The following is a 12482-nucleotide window of genomic DNA, read 5'->3' as shown; positions in this document are numbered from 1 at the left end:
CTGTGGCTATAGAAGCAAGGGGCAATCAGTGTGAAAATCACAGGTCTCATCACTGCAGTTACTATTTATGCATGTTTCCATCCTCAGCACAGGTAGTTTGTGAGCCTTTCAGTCATGATGTCATGACCTTGTGGCCTCATGACCACAGTAGTCAGTGATACCATACCATTGAGCAGATGGTACCAAGGCCACAGTTTGGACATACAATCATATTCTAGATATATTTGTCTCATGGGAGAGGTTTATATTACCATTTTAACCCATTGACATTACTGTTTAAAAAATACACCTGGCATGAGATGTACCAGGCTGCTGGACGACCTGGTACCCCAGCTGCAGGAAGGCAGCAGTCTTGGGGGGGAAGCCCAGGCTGAAATTCCTGAGTGTGCTGGAGGTCGTGCTGGGTACTCAGCCCAGTCCTGCCCATGTTCTGAGGTGGGGCTCTGCTCCAGGGATGCTGCCGTTTCCACCTGAGAAATACCCGCCTCACTCTTCCTTGCTCGTCGGTCCACAGTATGAGAGGTGGGCACACTGCTTTCACCTCCCACGGCTCTCGGACATGACATTTTGGGTGACTGCCCAAAAGGGTGACTATCTCTGCCCTTGTTTTAGAAAGTAAAGTGTGAGAGTGTCCCTGTAACAACAGCATTTTACAGGTCTCTATTTTTTGTTTTAGTTTCTACCTCTAGGGAAAACATTTAAATTAAACAGAATTACATCCCTCCGTGCTCTCTTCCATCCCCTAAAGCCCAAGCAGTATACCCCTACCTGTTATATTGCGAAATGTCTCTGTCTTTGTATCACAGGTAGACAAAAATATCCTTTTGAAAGGTCTTAGCCCATAAATCCTGGAAAAAAACTCTTGTAAAGGCAGCCCATCCCTGTGGCTTTCCAGGTAGCACCAGGGCTTTTTGGTGGAAACTCTCCAGAGTAAGTATTGTTTCTTTGAATTTGTCCATGCACGTTATGCACCACTAACCTAGTCCTGACTGGAACATCTGCTTTCCTGATGTAATGGTACAAATGATAGTATCATCTAAGCGTACATTAGTAGCTTTCCAAGTAACTTCTTTTCTTGTCGGAGTTTGTTTCCCACAAATGCAGCAAAAAGGTTAAAAAAAAAAATCCACATAAGACATTGTTTTGCACCAGGGGTGGTGGTGAGGTAAGAGAGAGATGAAAAGAGATGGTGCAGGGCTCTTTCTGGATTTCAGTTAAGAGGCCCAACAACAAATAGATTAATAAAATAGCCATTTTAATAAGAAAGAATAAAGAGAGAAACATAGATAGTGAGTAATTCTTATGTCCCTTCAGACACTGGGCACCCCATGTTTGCACAGCATCAAGTGGGCCCCAGATGGATTTTCCCATCGCAGATCCCTCCTAGGAGAGGTTCCTTCTTTTTGGTCCTTCAAGCTATTAAATAATTTCCTTACAAAAACACAACTCTATTGCTAAAGGGTGTTTGCAGGAGAACTTCTTGCTGCACTTACAGATAAAGGCAAGGCCAAGTGGGTGGTGTAACTGCTGGTACCAAGTGAGAGCTGCCCACAGGCTCCTCTGTTATAACGAGGTGGCCGAGTTTGTCCCACGGCCAAGGGATCTGTGCAGCACAATGCAGGCTGAAGGCCACGCTGGACATGCGGCATGGCACGGCACGGCACAGGCGTGGGACTGCTCAGGTTCACTGTGATGTGGATGACCGATTCCTCGATGCACAGGGGTCTCCCGGTCAGCATCACTACACAGAGGCTTTCAAATCTTTGGTTTATTCCTTCTAACAAGCTGCTAAACTACTCCTTGGCTCACCTCCGAAATGAAGTTATTTAACGCACTGGTGGTAACAGGAAGAAAAATTGGGGAAGTACTTTCTGTTGTTGTTTTCAAGTGGAGTAACTGGTCTTTCAGAAAACTTGGGTGTTCCCATGTTGGAGTGCAGCTTAAAAACTGCCCCAAGGGGAATTTTGCCAAATGAAAATTTTCTATTATGGAAGAACTATATCGTATGACATAGAGTTAGGATATTAATAGGTACCTAATCCTACTGTCGACTGACAAGTGCTGACGACCAGGTGTCGTCATGTCCTGTTTCTGTGCCTTCCTCTTCTTACAAAGAGTCAGTCTTTTCTGATTTTCAAACCTGTCAGGTGCTGTAATGTCGGCCCACATTATACTGACCTACACACTTCTTTTCCTCCCTGTCTTGCCTAAACTGTCAGTTCACTGTCCATGAAGCAGACTGAGGGAACTGTGGTTACAGTCAGGGAGGAAGTCTGTAGCAGTGGCAGGGACATGACTGAGTTTTATTTTGTAATATTCACCTGCTTTATTCCAAAAGACATGCTCTCTCATGCAGTCTCCTGCCTTTGTTCTTTGCAGAAGTTTCATCTCCTACATGGTGGAGCAAATGAAGCAAGGAGCCTCATTAACTCCCAGTCTTGCTTCTTTTTCTTATCACTGCTCTCCCCATATGACAAGATCCCTGTGGAAAAAAAACCCAAGAACATTTAATTAAAGGTTATCTTCCATTGCACATACATAAGGAACCAAATTAAGGCTGCATGGAAAGTGTCATTTATAATTCTAGAGTGTTTAATCTCAGTCTGGAGTATATTATGTAAGTGCTGTATGTACAAGCATATATACATGCTGATAAGCATTATCCCCATATTGATAAGCATGTATACATACAAGCCCTCTGTGAGGAAGATGGACAAGCAGGGGCTCACTCTGGATCCACGTATGAGTTGTTCCTGGTAGCACACTCCATCCTTCCCTTTGGAAGGGCTTGTGCTCAATTATTTTGGCAGGATCTTGGCAGTGCAAATGCAGATGGCAGGAGGACTACAGCAACCTGAAAAACACTGTTTGTCGTCCAAACTTGAATGGAGCTCCATGAAAGGCTGGCAGAGCACTTGTCACCACTCCCCTCCCGACTTGCAAAGGCTTGCTACGAGGCAGAGGTAGCAACTGAACTCCTCCAAAAAACATCAGATATCTTTTGCAATAGCAAATATTAATAAAGCTAAATATGCAGCTCCTCACAACCTGCACATACAAGTCCAGTTTGCTCCTGTACCATCCTTACTGCTAAACTAAGTCATGACAAAAGGCAGGTAAACTTCTTCAGAGAAGAATTATTTCGATTTTGGTATGTTTAGAAATTTGGTAGACTTAGAAATGTGTTTTATTCTTTTCTCTGTGGATATGTAATGGCTTTTGGAAGCAAGTGTAATGTTTAAACACATCCCGTCTGATCCAGTGTCGCTAATTACATCTTACTGAGCATCAACAATCGACAGCTGTTTGTTCCTAAATCCTTTTTAGAGCTTTCTTTTCTTAAAATTTCCCATTAGCACAGTACTAGGTCTCAAACAGTGCAGATCCAGCATAAATAATACATAAACTGGATGCAAGCTGTGTTTTCCCTCCAGTCCTCAAGACTGCCTGTGAGCAAGGTTAGAGGACAAGATTGTAAAGATGATAATGTTTTCCTACTCTCCAGATGATGTTGCTCATAGGAATGAAGCTGCTGCGCTTCCATTTTTTTTCTACTTCCATTTTACGTAACTTCCACAATTTTGTGGGTGACCTTCATCTTGCCATCTTTTTCTGCTTATTATAGCCTGGTGAGCTTGGGAAGCAAGAACATTGGCTCTCCAACCTCTTTCTCTTTGCAGAACAAAGCATTCATTCACTGTGGCTTTGCACCTCACAAAGATGGCAAAATGATGTACAATTATTACTAGATCAGAAAGGGTGTTTTATGCTCAGTTTGCACAACAGCAGGTGATTACACCAAGTGCAAACTGCTGTTCAATTAGGCCCAGTGTTTCTAAATATATGCAGAGCTAGAAAGGGTAAGTTTTACTGGAAGTTTTCCAGCAGAAAGTATTTGATCTTGCAGCGTGTACTTTGATGTTTGTTGAATATGTCTCAATCAGAGCTGTAGGATTGGGCTCAGCATATTCAAAGTGGTTTGAATCTTTCAAGAGCACATCTTTTTTCCATTTCCAAACCTGGTGGTTTCAAATCATCACATTCCACCGTAGCTGAAGTGATTTATATGCCTTAGCAGTGCTGCAAACTGCAGCCTTCGAACCTGGAACTCTCCCCGCAAGGTATTAATGCTCCCCAATGATTTCAAATCACTTCACACACTGTAAAAAGGGCTATGTGATTAACACCCTTAAAACCTCCTTATGTTTGGCAAAGCTTTACATTTAAATCCTAAGCATGCAGAAAGGCAGCCTGATATAAACCACAAGATGTAGTATTTGGTACATTCAAATGTGATAGGTATTTCCCAAGCTTCTTGCTCTATCGTTCGGCTAAATGTGTCACAGTCTGTAAAATTACCCTCTGCCTCTTAACTTCAGCAAGTTCTAGTGAGATAGCCAAGAAAACTGGTGGGATTTTTTTTGGCATAAAATGCAAACTCTACCACTATTATATGATGCTTACCTAAACTATATACTGTCTCTGTTTCTCAGTACCCTTTCTTCTCTACTTTTTCTTCTCCACGGGCAGTACAGGATTGCCTGTTCAGCATGGGTTATTCTTTATACAGACAATGGGGTGGGTCAGAGACCATACAAAGTAGATCCAAAGCTGCATTCAGGGATTAGAGTAAATCTGCTGGATTTCTCCCTCCTCCTCCCTTTCTGTGATCTGGTAAAATGAGGGGGCATAGAGTAAGACCATGTGAGGTTGGATCAGTGGGTGTTGGTGTGTTAGCTGGAAGCAGATGGACCTTCCAGATTTGTTGCCAATGGATACAAAGGTATTTGCACAGGTGTTGTAAGAATTTCCAGTGTGGGAATTCTCCTGTTTTCCTTTTTTTTTTTTAATTTTAAAATGTAGAACAGGGTGTCCTTTTACCTTCCAGAAAGAGAAGGGCAGAGCTTATTGCCTTCCCTAACCAGCTGCAAGCACAAAATCTGTCCCCTCTATCCTTGTCCATATAAACACCAACTTCACTCAGGCTGGGTCAGTCTGGAGAGGAACTCCTCCAGGTAGGTGCAAATCCTTTTCTCTTCCTCATACTCCTGGTGCCCTACTGCACTTTTGTTTTCCCATACAGCTGGAGTCCCCACTGGTATACGTAACCTCAGAACTACAGTGAGCTCTAATTGCTGCTGCTGGGCCAGTGGCTTCAGCCTCTCAACCCTTCTTTCCTTTTCTCCCAGTGTCCTAACACAATATCCTCCTTGAAACTAGTCTCCTGAATCTGGATCAGCAGAGTTTTGCCACTGAGCTAGTAATGTCCACAGAGACCTACACCTTGATATTAGCACTCCCAAATGTAAGTGCCCAAATCTGTGTGTTTGCCTTATCCCATCAAACTGGGGCTAAATTCTGCTGTCAGCACATCGCTGCTGCATCAGTAAAGTCAATCGCATTCAAGAGTATGATGGAAGGGCAATGTCAGCTATGTACAATACTTGTGATGCAAAGAGCAAAGCTTTTTTGATTTTTGATAAAAGGATCCCTTCCCAAGTATGTGGCACGGGGGTTTCAGCACCAACCCTGAGAGTGAACAAGCTGAACCACATAGTTCTTTTGTAGCATGGAGAAATACTGACGTGTTAGTTGGGTAAATCAACTGCCAGCTCCCCCAGAGAACTAGGTTTGGCCAAGCATCTTGTTTTTTCTGCTAAGTTTGATGTTGGGGTGTGTGTGGTGTGGTATAAAATTATTTATTTATGATATTTTCTTTCTTTGTTTTGTTGTGAGAGGAAAGGGCTGCAAGTTGAACAATACCTGCATGCTTATTTCAAGACAGGCAGTCTCATGGGCCTACAAGCTGTGAGTCTGTAGGACAAACTGAGTTATAACAACAGGAGCAAGAAGTTTCTATTGGCCTGCCTTTGAAAAGGACAGCCAGCTATGGGACCTGTGATGCATCTACTGTGATGCCTCTGAGTTTAAGGAAAGTTCAGGCTATTGGCTTTATTTTTTAATGAGAAGCATTTAATCTGCACCTGTGTTTGTATGCACATGTACAAAATGTTGAAAATTAAATGGAAATGAAACATTAGCTGGTCTTCAAAGCTTATTTTTCAAAGCTCGCTTTTATTTTTTGTGCCTGCTATTTTGCTACCATAGAAGCAACCAGAAGCCCCTAGAACCTAGAAAGAGCATGGGGCTCCTTGAGACTCCAATTCACCTCAACAAACAAAGGACAAGTTACGAGAAGCCAAAAATTAGGAAATGCAATGTGATCCTGGCAAAGACCAGGGCCCTGCTGCCCATAATGATCCATGGGACATCAGGACGGGTTGGCTGCTGCCTTCCCCTGGTCCAGAGAGGCCAGCTTGAGTCTGACTCCATGGCAAATAAGTTTTATTGCCTGAGAGAAGTGGGGTGAAAGCAAACTGGAGAGTTTGGATACCTGTTTCCCAGTCCTGGCACTGGCCCCAGCTCTTTCTGTGATATCTTGATGACTTGTTTTTCCTGAATGTGAGATGAGGGTAGTAGTAGTCACTTACTTGGCAAGGTGAAATGATGATTAATCGGTCCATGTTTTTGCAGTCTGATATATGGAGTGTTACTAGTTGCAATGTGTGCACACATCCCCCCAGGCGGGCCATCTTCAAGCTGCTCTCAGCAGCATGAGCACGAACCCCAGCAGAAGGAGCTGCTTTCGACCCTTCCTGAACCAGGAAGGGAGCGGGCTGGGTTTTCCCTTCCTCAGTCCGGAACAAAGGTGGTTGTTTGTCTTTCAGCTGAAGGCTTAGTGCAGATGTAGGTGTTTTGAAATCACCTTGTTAAATGTTCCCCAGATTCTGGGCTGGCCCTGTGCATCAAGTTGAAGGTCCAGTGGATGTGAGCTGGCAGCTGTAGGTGGCAAATCGCATTACAGGTTGCCCAGGAATATCATGCTTGTCCTTCAGTGAGGGCAATGCCTCCCATGAAGACAAATTTCAATCTAATTGTAACAATATTCTTTGAATATAATGAAACATAATACAAAAAGATTACGATGACAACAATATAAATCTACACAGCAGTTAATGAGAAAACCCTACAGGCCATTCATGCATACACTCCCATTAACGGGTATTCATTCTGTAACTTCATTTTTTTCCCTGTTTCACTGCAGAGGATTTACAGGTCTGGATGTTAAATCTATTTGACTCTTGCAACAGAGTAGTGAACAACACTGCAATCTAAATCTAAACTCAATACCTGGCAGAAGTACTCTTGCTCATTAGAGATGAGGGAACTTAGGAAAAAGCTCACCTCTTCCAAGCAACTTCAGCTATTCTCAGTTTTTCCAAAGACTGAACATCACCTTCACTCTCTCTGGTCTTTTGATCACGTGCCTGGGGCTATCCTCCGTAAAATCTCTATGGATTTTCTAGAATTGCTAGAGCTCATGGCATCCCTACAGGTTCCAATGCCAGCTTCTCTTTTCTGTAGTGCAGAGGTCTATACTACAGAAAAGAGGGAAGGAACCTAATGATCTACGCCAGAGACCGCAGCCTCACTTGGAGAAATCAAGGAATGATGACAAAATAGATAGTGAAAAATGGCTCTCAATTTTTTTTTTCTAGTTCCTCCTTCCTGACTGGTAGCAGGTTTGGGTTTTTTTGCTGGAAATTGCATATATATTACAATTTCATTATTATAATTTATACTGAGTTCACGCATGTTTCCTGGTGATACACGATCCGCTTGTCCTTTGTGAGCTGAAAAAATGATTTCTACTTCTTACAGCAAAAGAGACCTTTCAGCCTGTCACAGGAATGGTGAGGAGGTTCAGTCTGGCAGTGATGGCTACGCCAAGTGGAAATGCTGTTTGCTTCTGTGTACCACCTTTGTGTTAAGTTATTTGTCACCATTACCCATCCCCATCCTGCCCATGTCATCCTGACTATTTCTTGTGCTGGAAGTGTACTGAATTGTTACCTAAAGGAGTCTGCTCCTGAAAATCACTGATCTCAGACATTCAAAGGAGCAGCCAGGCCCAGAGTAACGAACGCCCTCACAGTAATGGTATTTTGCTATGGTAATGAAAGTACATTGGGGGTTCTCTTATCTTCTCCTTTTTGAGCTTTTTGAGACCTTTATTTCAACTTTTGTGTGGAATAATCCAAGGCAGACTCTGTTAATTCGATGCTGTGCCCAGCAGCAGGGGCTTTGAGAGAGACCTCAAGGTGTAACACTCACTGCCTGGACGTGCCTCCATGAGAGCAGCTGAGGAGGACCTGTGTACCCAAGAGGGAGGAGGTAAAGCCAAGCATAAGTTACATCATGAATAAGCAAGGGGAAGATGGTGCTGGGAAAATCTCCTGGGATCTTGCTGAGCCGAGTGCTGGCAGCTGGCCGTGCCGGACCCCCTTCTGAGAAGCTGTCTCCAGCTTGCTGGTTTCTGCCTTGCTCAAGGAAAAAAGATCTTGTACATTTTTGTAAACAAGTGGAGCTGTGTCAAAGACACCCGCCTTTTTTATCATTAATTTCTTTTCCTAACAGAATATTACTATAGAACCTTGAATTTTGGCTACCGTTAGGATTAAAACACAAAAAGAAGAGGAACAGTAATTTAAATATACAAGCAGTGCCTGGTTCTTTTCAGACATCCTGCAAGACTAATTTTCTTTTCCTCCTTACCCCCCACCCAAGGGACCCATTGTCTATAATGTAGGATTCACTCGAGAATGTAATGTCTTTTGGAAGCCATCCTTCCCTGGTATTTCTGATTATTTTATTGTTTTCCTTTGGAACTTCCCACTTGCAGGAAATATTAATAATTTCTCAGTTTGGTATGATTTGGGCCAAAACAGAATTAAAAAAAAATAATTGTCCATGAACTGGGAATATGGTCTTTTCAGACAGCTTTACCTAACTAGAACTCTCCTGAATTAATGCATGCATTTTTGTATAAATTCAGGATAGCATTCTGAGGCTCTTAGAAGATGCTCTGTAAATCCATACTGCTGATTTTTCAGTGTAAGGCTTGACTTGATGCACGGATTTCAAGGCATTTTGCATAGGACAGCCATATCACGGTCCTTATTCTAATGAATGGGAAATTTTAAACTAAAGAGAGGGAATGATTTTCTCAACATCACACCACAAACATGTGGAACAGCTGGGAAGAAAATGCAGATCTCCTGGAAGGAAAGTCAATATTCACAAAAAACAGCCAGCAGTCCACATCTCTGTATCTCAACATGAATTATAGGCTTAACTGGCTATATACACAATTTTGAGTCACTAATCCAGGGTCTATTGGAATTTAAGGTATTTTTGAGTGACCTCTCAAAGTTTCATTTATTTGAGGGTTTTATTACTGTATTTACAGCATCCCATCTGTCTCGTTTTTGTTGACCTGTAGAAGAACAGAATGTGCTATTCTGCAGGCACTTGGGTCTACACAAAGAATGACAGACTCATCAACAGATAAAACTGGAAAAATATGAAATAACTAAGCTACCTTTGGCATTTACTGACACAAGTTAGATTAGTAGAGAGAGAAAGGTCAAAGTACTGGCAAATTCCTTCTTTCAGCTGCAGGGAAGCGAGCAGAAATCTTAGAGGCAGAAGTACATTCTTCAGTGGGGAATTTTGTCTGATAATATAATAGACTGACTGAGCTGGGAGAAGAGAGGAAGGACAATCTCCATTGATATAAGTTAAATGTAACTGCCATAGCTGTAAGACCGTCAGTTTTGTTTCCATTTAATAGTAATGAAAAAGCTTTGGAAGTAAAACAATTAGTTGAAAAATTAATTTAGAAACAATTAGTTGGAAGAGATCTGTGAATTACATCACTGAGGTTAAGAAAAGATTTTCTGAGTCTAATTTCTCATTTTTTTCATTGTGTTCATACAGCTGCAAATTAGATCTCCCCCTTTGTTGCAAAACATGTTGTTCAAAGCAATTTTTAAATTGTTTAATTGATAATGTGTTGGTGAACAGCAGAACTTGAAACCAGAACCAGAAACTCCCTGAAAACCCAGATAGTTGTATTTGCTTTTTAAATGGGAACCTATGGATTTCATGCTCCTGAAAGCGAATGACTGGGACTTGGACCCTCCGTCTGGGCTTCAGAGGCCCTGTGATATTTAGTACACAAATTTTATTTTCTTTCCTGTGCCATCAATTCATTAGGGACTCCTCAACACCAGCACCTACTTCTCTTCTTGTTTGGGGGTCCATGTAACAAAAAGCCAGAAGTAGCATTTTCCTAGGACCCCTAAGCTGCTGGGGCAGACCGGTTCTGGTGGTCACAAGCAGGTCCAAGGAAACAGGCTCTGCTGGCTCTGGGGTCTTTGTAGGGCTGATATGTCCTACAGGCTTTTCTTTGTCATCCACCCACTTTTATCAGGTATTGGACTCGTGACAGCTGTTGCTGGTGGCTTAAGTCATCATTTGACCCATATACTGGAACACAGAATTCAGTGGGTGCCAATAGCAGGATAGTGATTCAATACCTGGTGTTATCTAATCACACTTGTCCACATCTCCCATGAATCTGAGGAAAAAAAAATACCCAAAAGCTCACACAGACCTATAAGCTATTCTATAATATATATGCCTTTCTATAAAATATACTTAACCTTTGCTATACTTACACACGCTTTCAGAACGATCAGTCTGGATTAGCTCTTAAAATAAAATTAAACTCACAGCAGCAGCAGCCGTAACAGGGTTGTCATCAGCAGGACCCAGACTCGGTGCATGCTGAGGAGAACAGCTGGTGCAGAGAAATGAATAGCCAGCCATTGTCCTTGCACCTGGCCAGTACCGGCTCCCGCAGCCGGAGATGATAAACAGGGAGACCACGGAGACGACTGGTGTATTTTTCTGGAGAGGCATAAATTAAATGATAATTGTGGCAGAAGTGTATGATATGTAAGAATTACGTATAAAGGAGACGTGATGAACATGATCTTCCCCTCCCGCCCATCAACGAAAGCTTTTTAGCTCCCTTGTCTTAGGGACAGAAAGACGTTGGGGGGGTCCTTTCATGAAATGGGAAAATAGGGAGTAGCCAGATCAGGGAATGCAAATGAGCCTCCCGGCACACTGGACAAGGCTCTAATCCTCGTTATTCTTTGTGGACGCAGTGGTGATTTTGATTGTTGCTTTTGTTAGCTAAATGCAACTGAGACATGACTTGACATGAGGCCCATCTGTTTGTAAGAGCGAAGATGGTGGGAGAACAGCAAGTACTGAACTGTGACTTACAGTGGAGGGCATACACAATTATTACAAACATCGGCGATGACTTCAGACATGGAATATGGAATAACTGACCGTTATCACCATGCAAGGCTTTACCTTGTGACTGGGAAGGGACAGGTAAGCCTGCTGCACTGGCTGTGCTCAGGAGGCTGGAGAAACCCCGTGCCTGTGCTATGGCTGCAGCTGCCCTGGTTCCTGTATGAGGAAATAAGGTCTGGGGTGACAGGAACAGGATTCAGCACAAGCTGAACATCACACCCATGCTTTGCCGGAGTCAGGGCCTTCACCTTGGGTCGCTAGCGCTCAAACTCACTTAAGCACAAGGAACTGCACACAACACCACTTTCCTTAATTTCACATACAGCTCTGCAGTGCTTTGCAGTTTCCCTACCACACGTCTAAAACAACCTTCCTGTTCCAATGAGTGATAGCAATTAGTAATAGCAGACCTCCATCTCCTGAGACCTCATTATAAATCCCCAAACCCAGGCGTTTACACATAGTTAGCAGTAGCAGGAGATGGATCCCCTGCCTGTCACTCCCCTCAACACAGGAGACAGATCCCAGGGACGACGAATGCTTCCCCACTGGATGTTCCCAAACTCAATCCAGTTTTTCAAAAGTAAACACCACAAAAGCAATATGAAGAATTCTTCATCACATCTCCTTCAACAACTGTTGCTATACCGTCTTCCTACAGAAACCAAGAAAATTTGCCCGTGCGTCGCTTGGGACCTTTGCAAAAAATAGCATCCATTATTCAAAGAATGAGTAACAGCCCACGGATTACATGTTGCGTTCCCTTTTTTTGTTAAGAAACGCCTGGAAGAAATGCTAACAACTTCTCTGCAGTAAACACTTGCAGAGAACGGGAAAAATTTCCGGGTTGTGGATAAGTTGTTCTGCAACTTCCCACAAAATGGGTCTTTTTCACAGACGTGTGATATTCCCTTGGAATATCTGTGCACTGCCTGTCATCTCAGGAATAACTATGTAAAACTGATATAATTTCCTTTAACTTCATCACCTACCCACTTCTGAATAGCAGCAGTGAAGGCAAAAAATGACACCAATTTTTCCTCAGTAGTTGCAAAAGCTTTGAATGTGCTGCTCTGGAACAGAAGCTCCCAGGACTTGAAAAATACTTGGGGCTTTGCAAGAGTCTGCCTTCAGCCAGTTGCCACAAATCATTTCTGAGCTGAGAAGCTCACATTTTCTGATTAAACCACTTTTCCCCGGCAAACTTCACTGACCAACTGCAACGGGAACAGCCTGCTTGCCATTAT

General features: G+C 42.9%; 1 long non-coding RNA gene across 1 annotated transcript; it reads right to left on the bottom strand.

The window, feature by feature from the left end:
* Positions 1–6095: 6095 nt before the first annotated feature.
* LOC135312863 (uncharacterized) lies at positions 6096–11863 on the bottom strand. Its single transcript, XR_010372482.1, has 3 exons — positions 11293–11863; positions 10639–10815; positions 6096–8381 (listed from the first exon to the last, which is right to left on the bottom strand). It is a non-coding gene; the product is annotated as an uncharacterized LOC135312863 (long non-coding RNA).
* Between the last annotated feature and the right edge of the window lie 619 nt (positions 11864–12482).

This window comes from Phalacrocorax carbo, chromosome 3 (genome assembly GCF_963921805.1).
Source record: "Phalacrocorax carbo chromosome 3, bPhaCar2.1, whole genome shotgun sequence".
Taxonomy (NCBI): Eukaryota; Metazoa; Chordata; class Aves; order Suliformes; family Phalacrocoracidae; genus Phalacrocorax; species Phalacrocorax carbo.
This window is presented reverse-complemented; position numbering and strand designations above follow the sequence as displayed.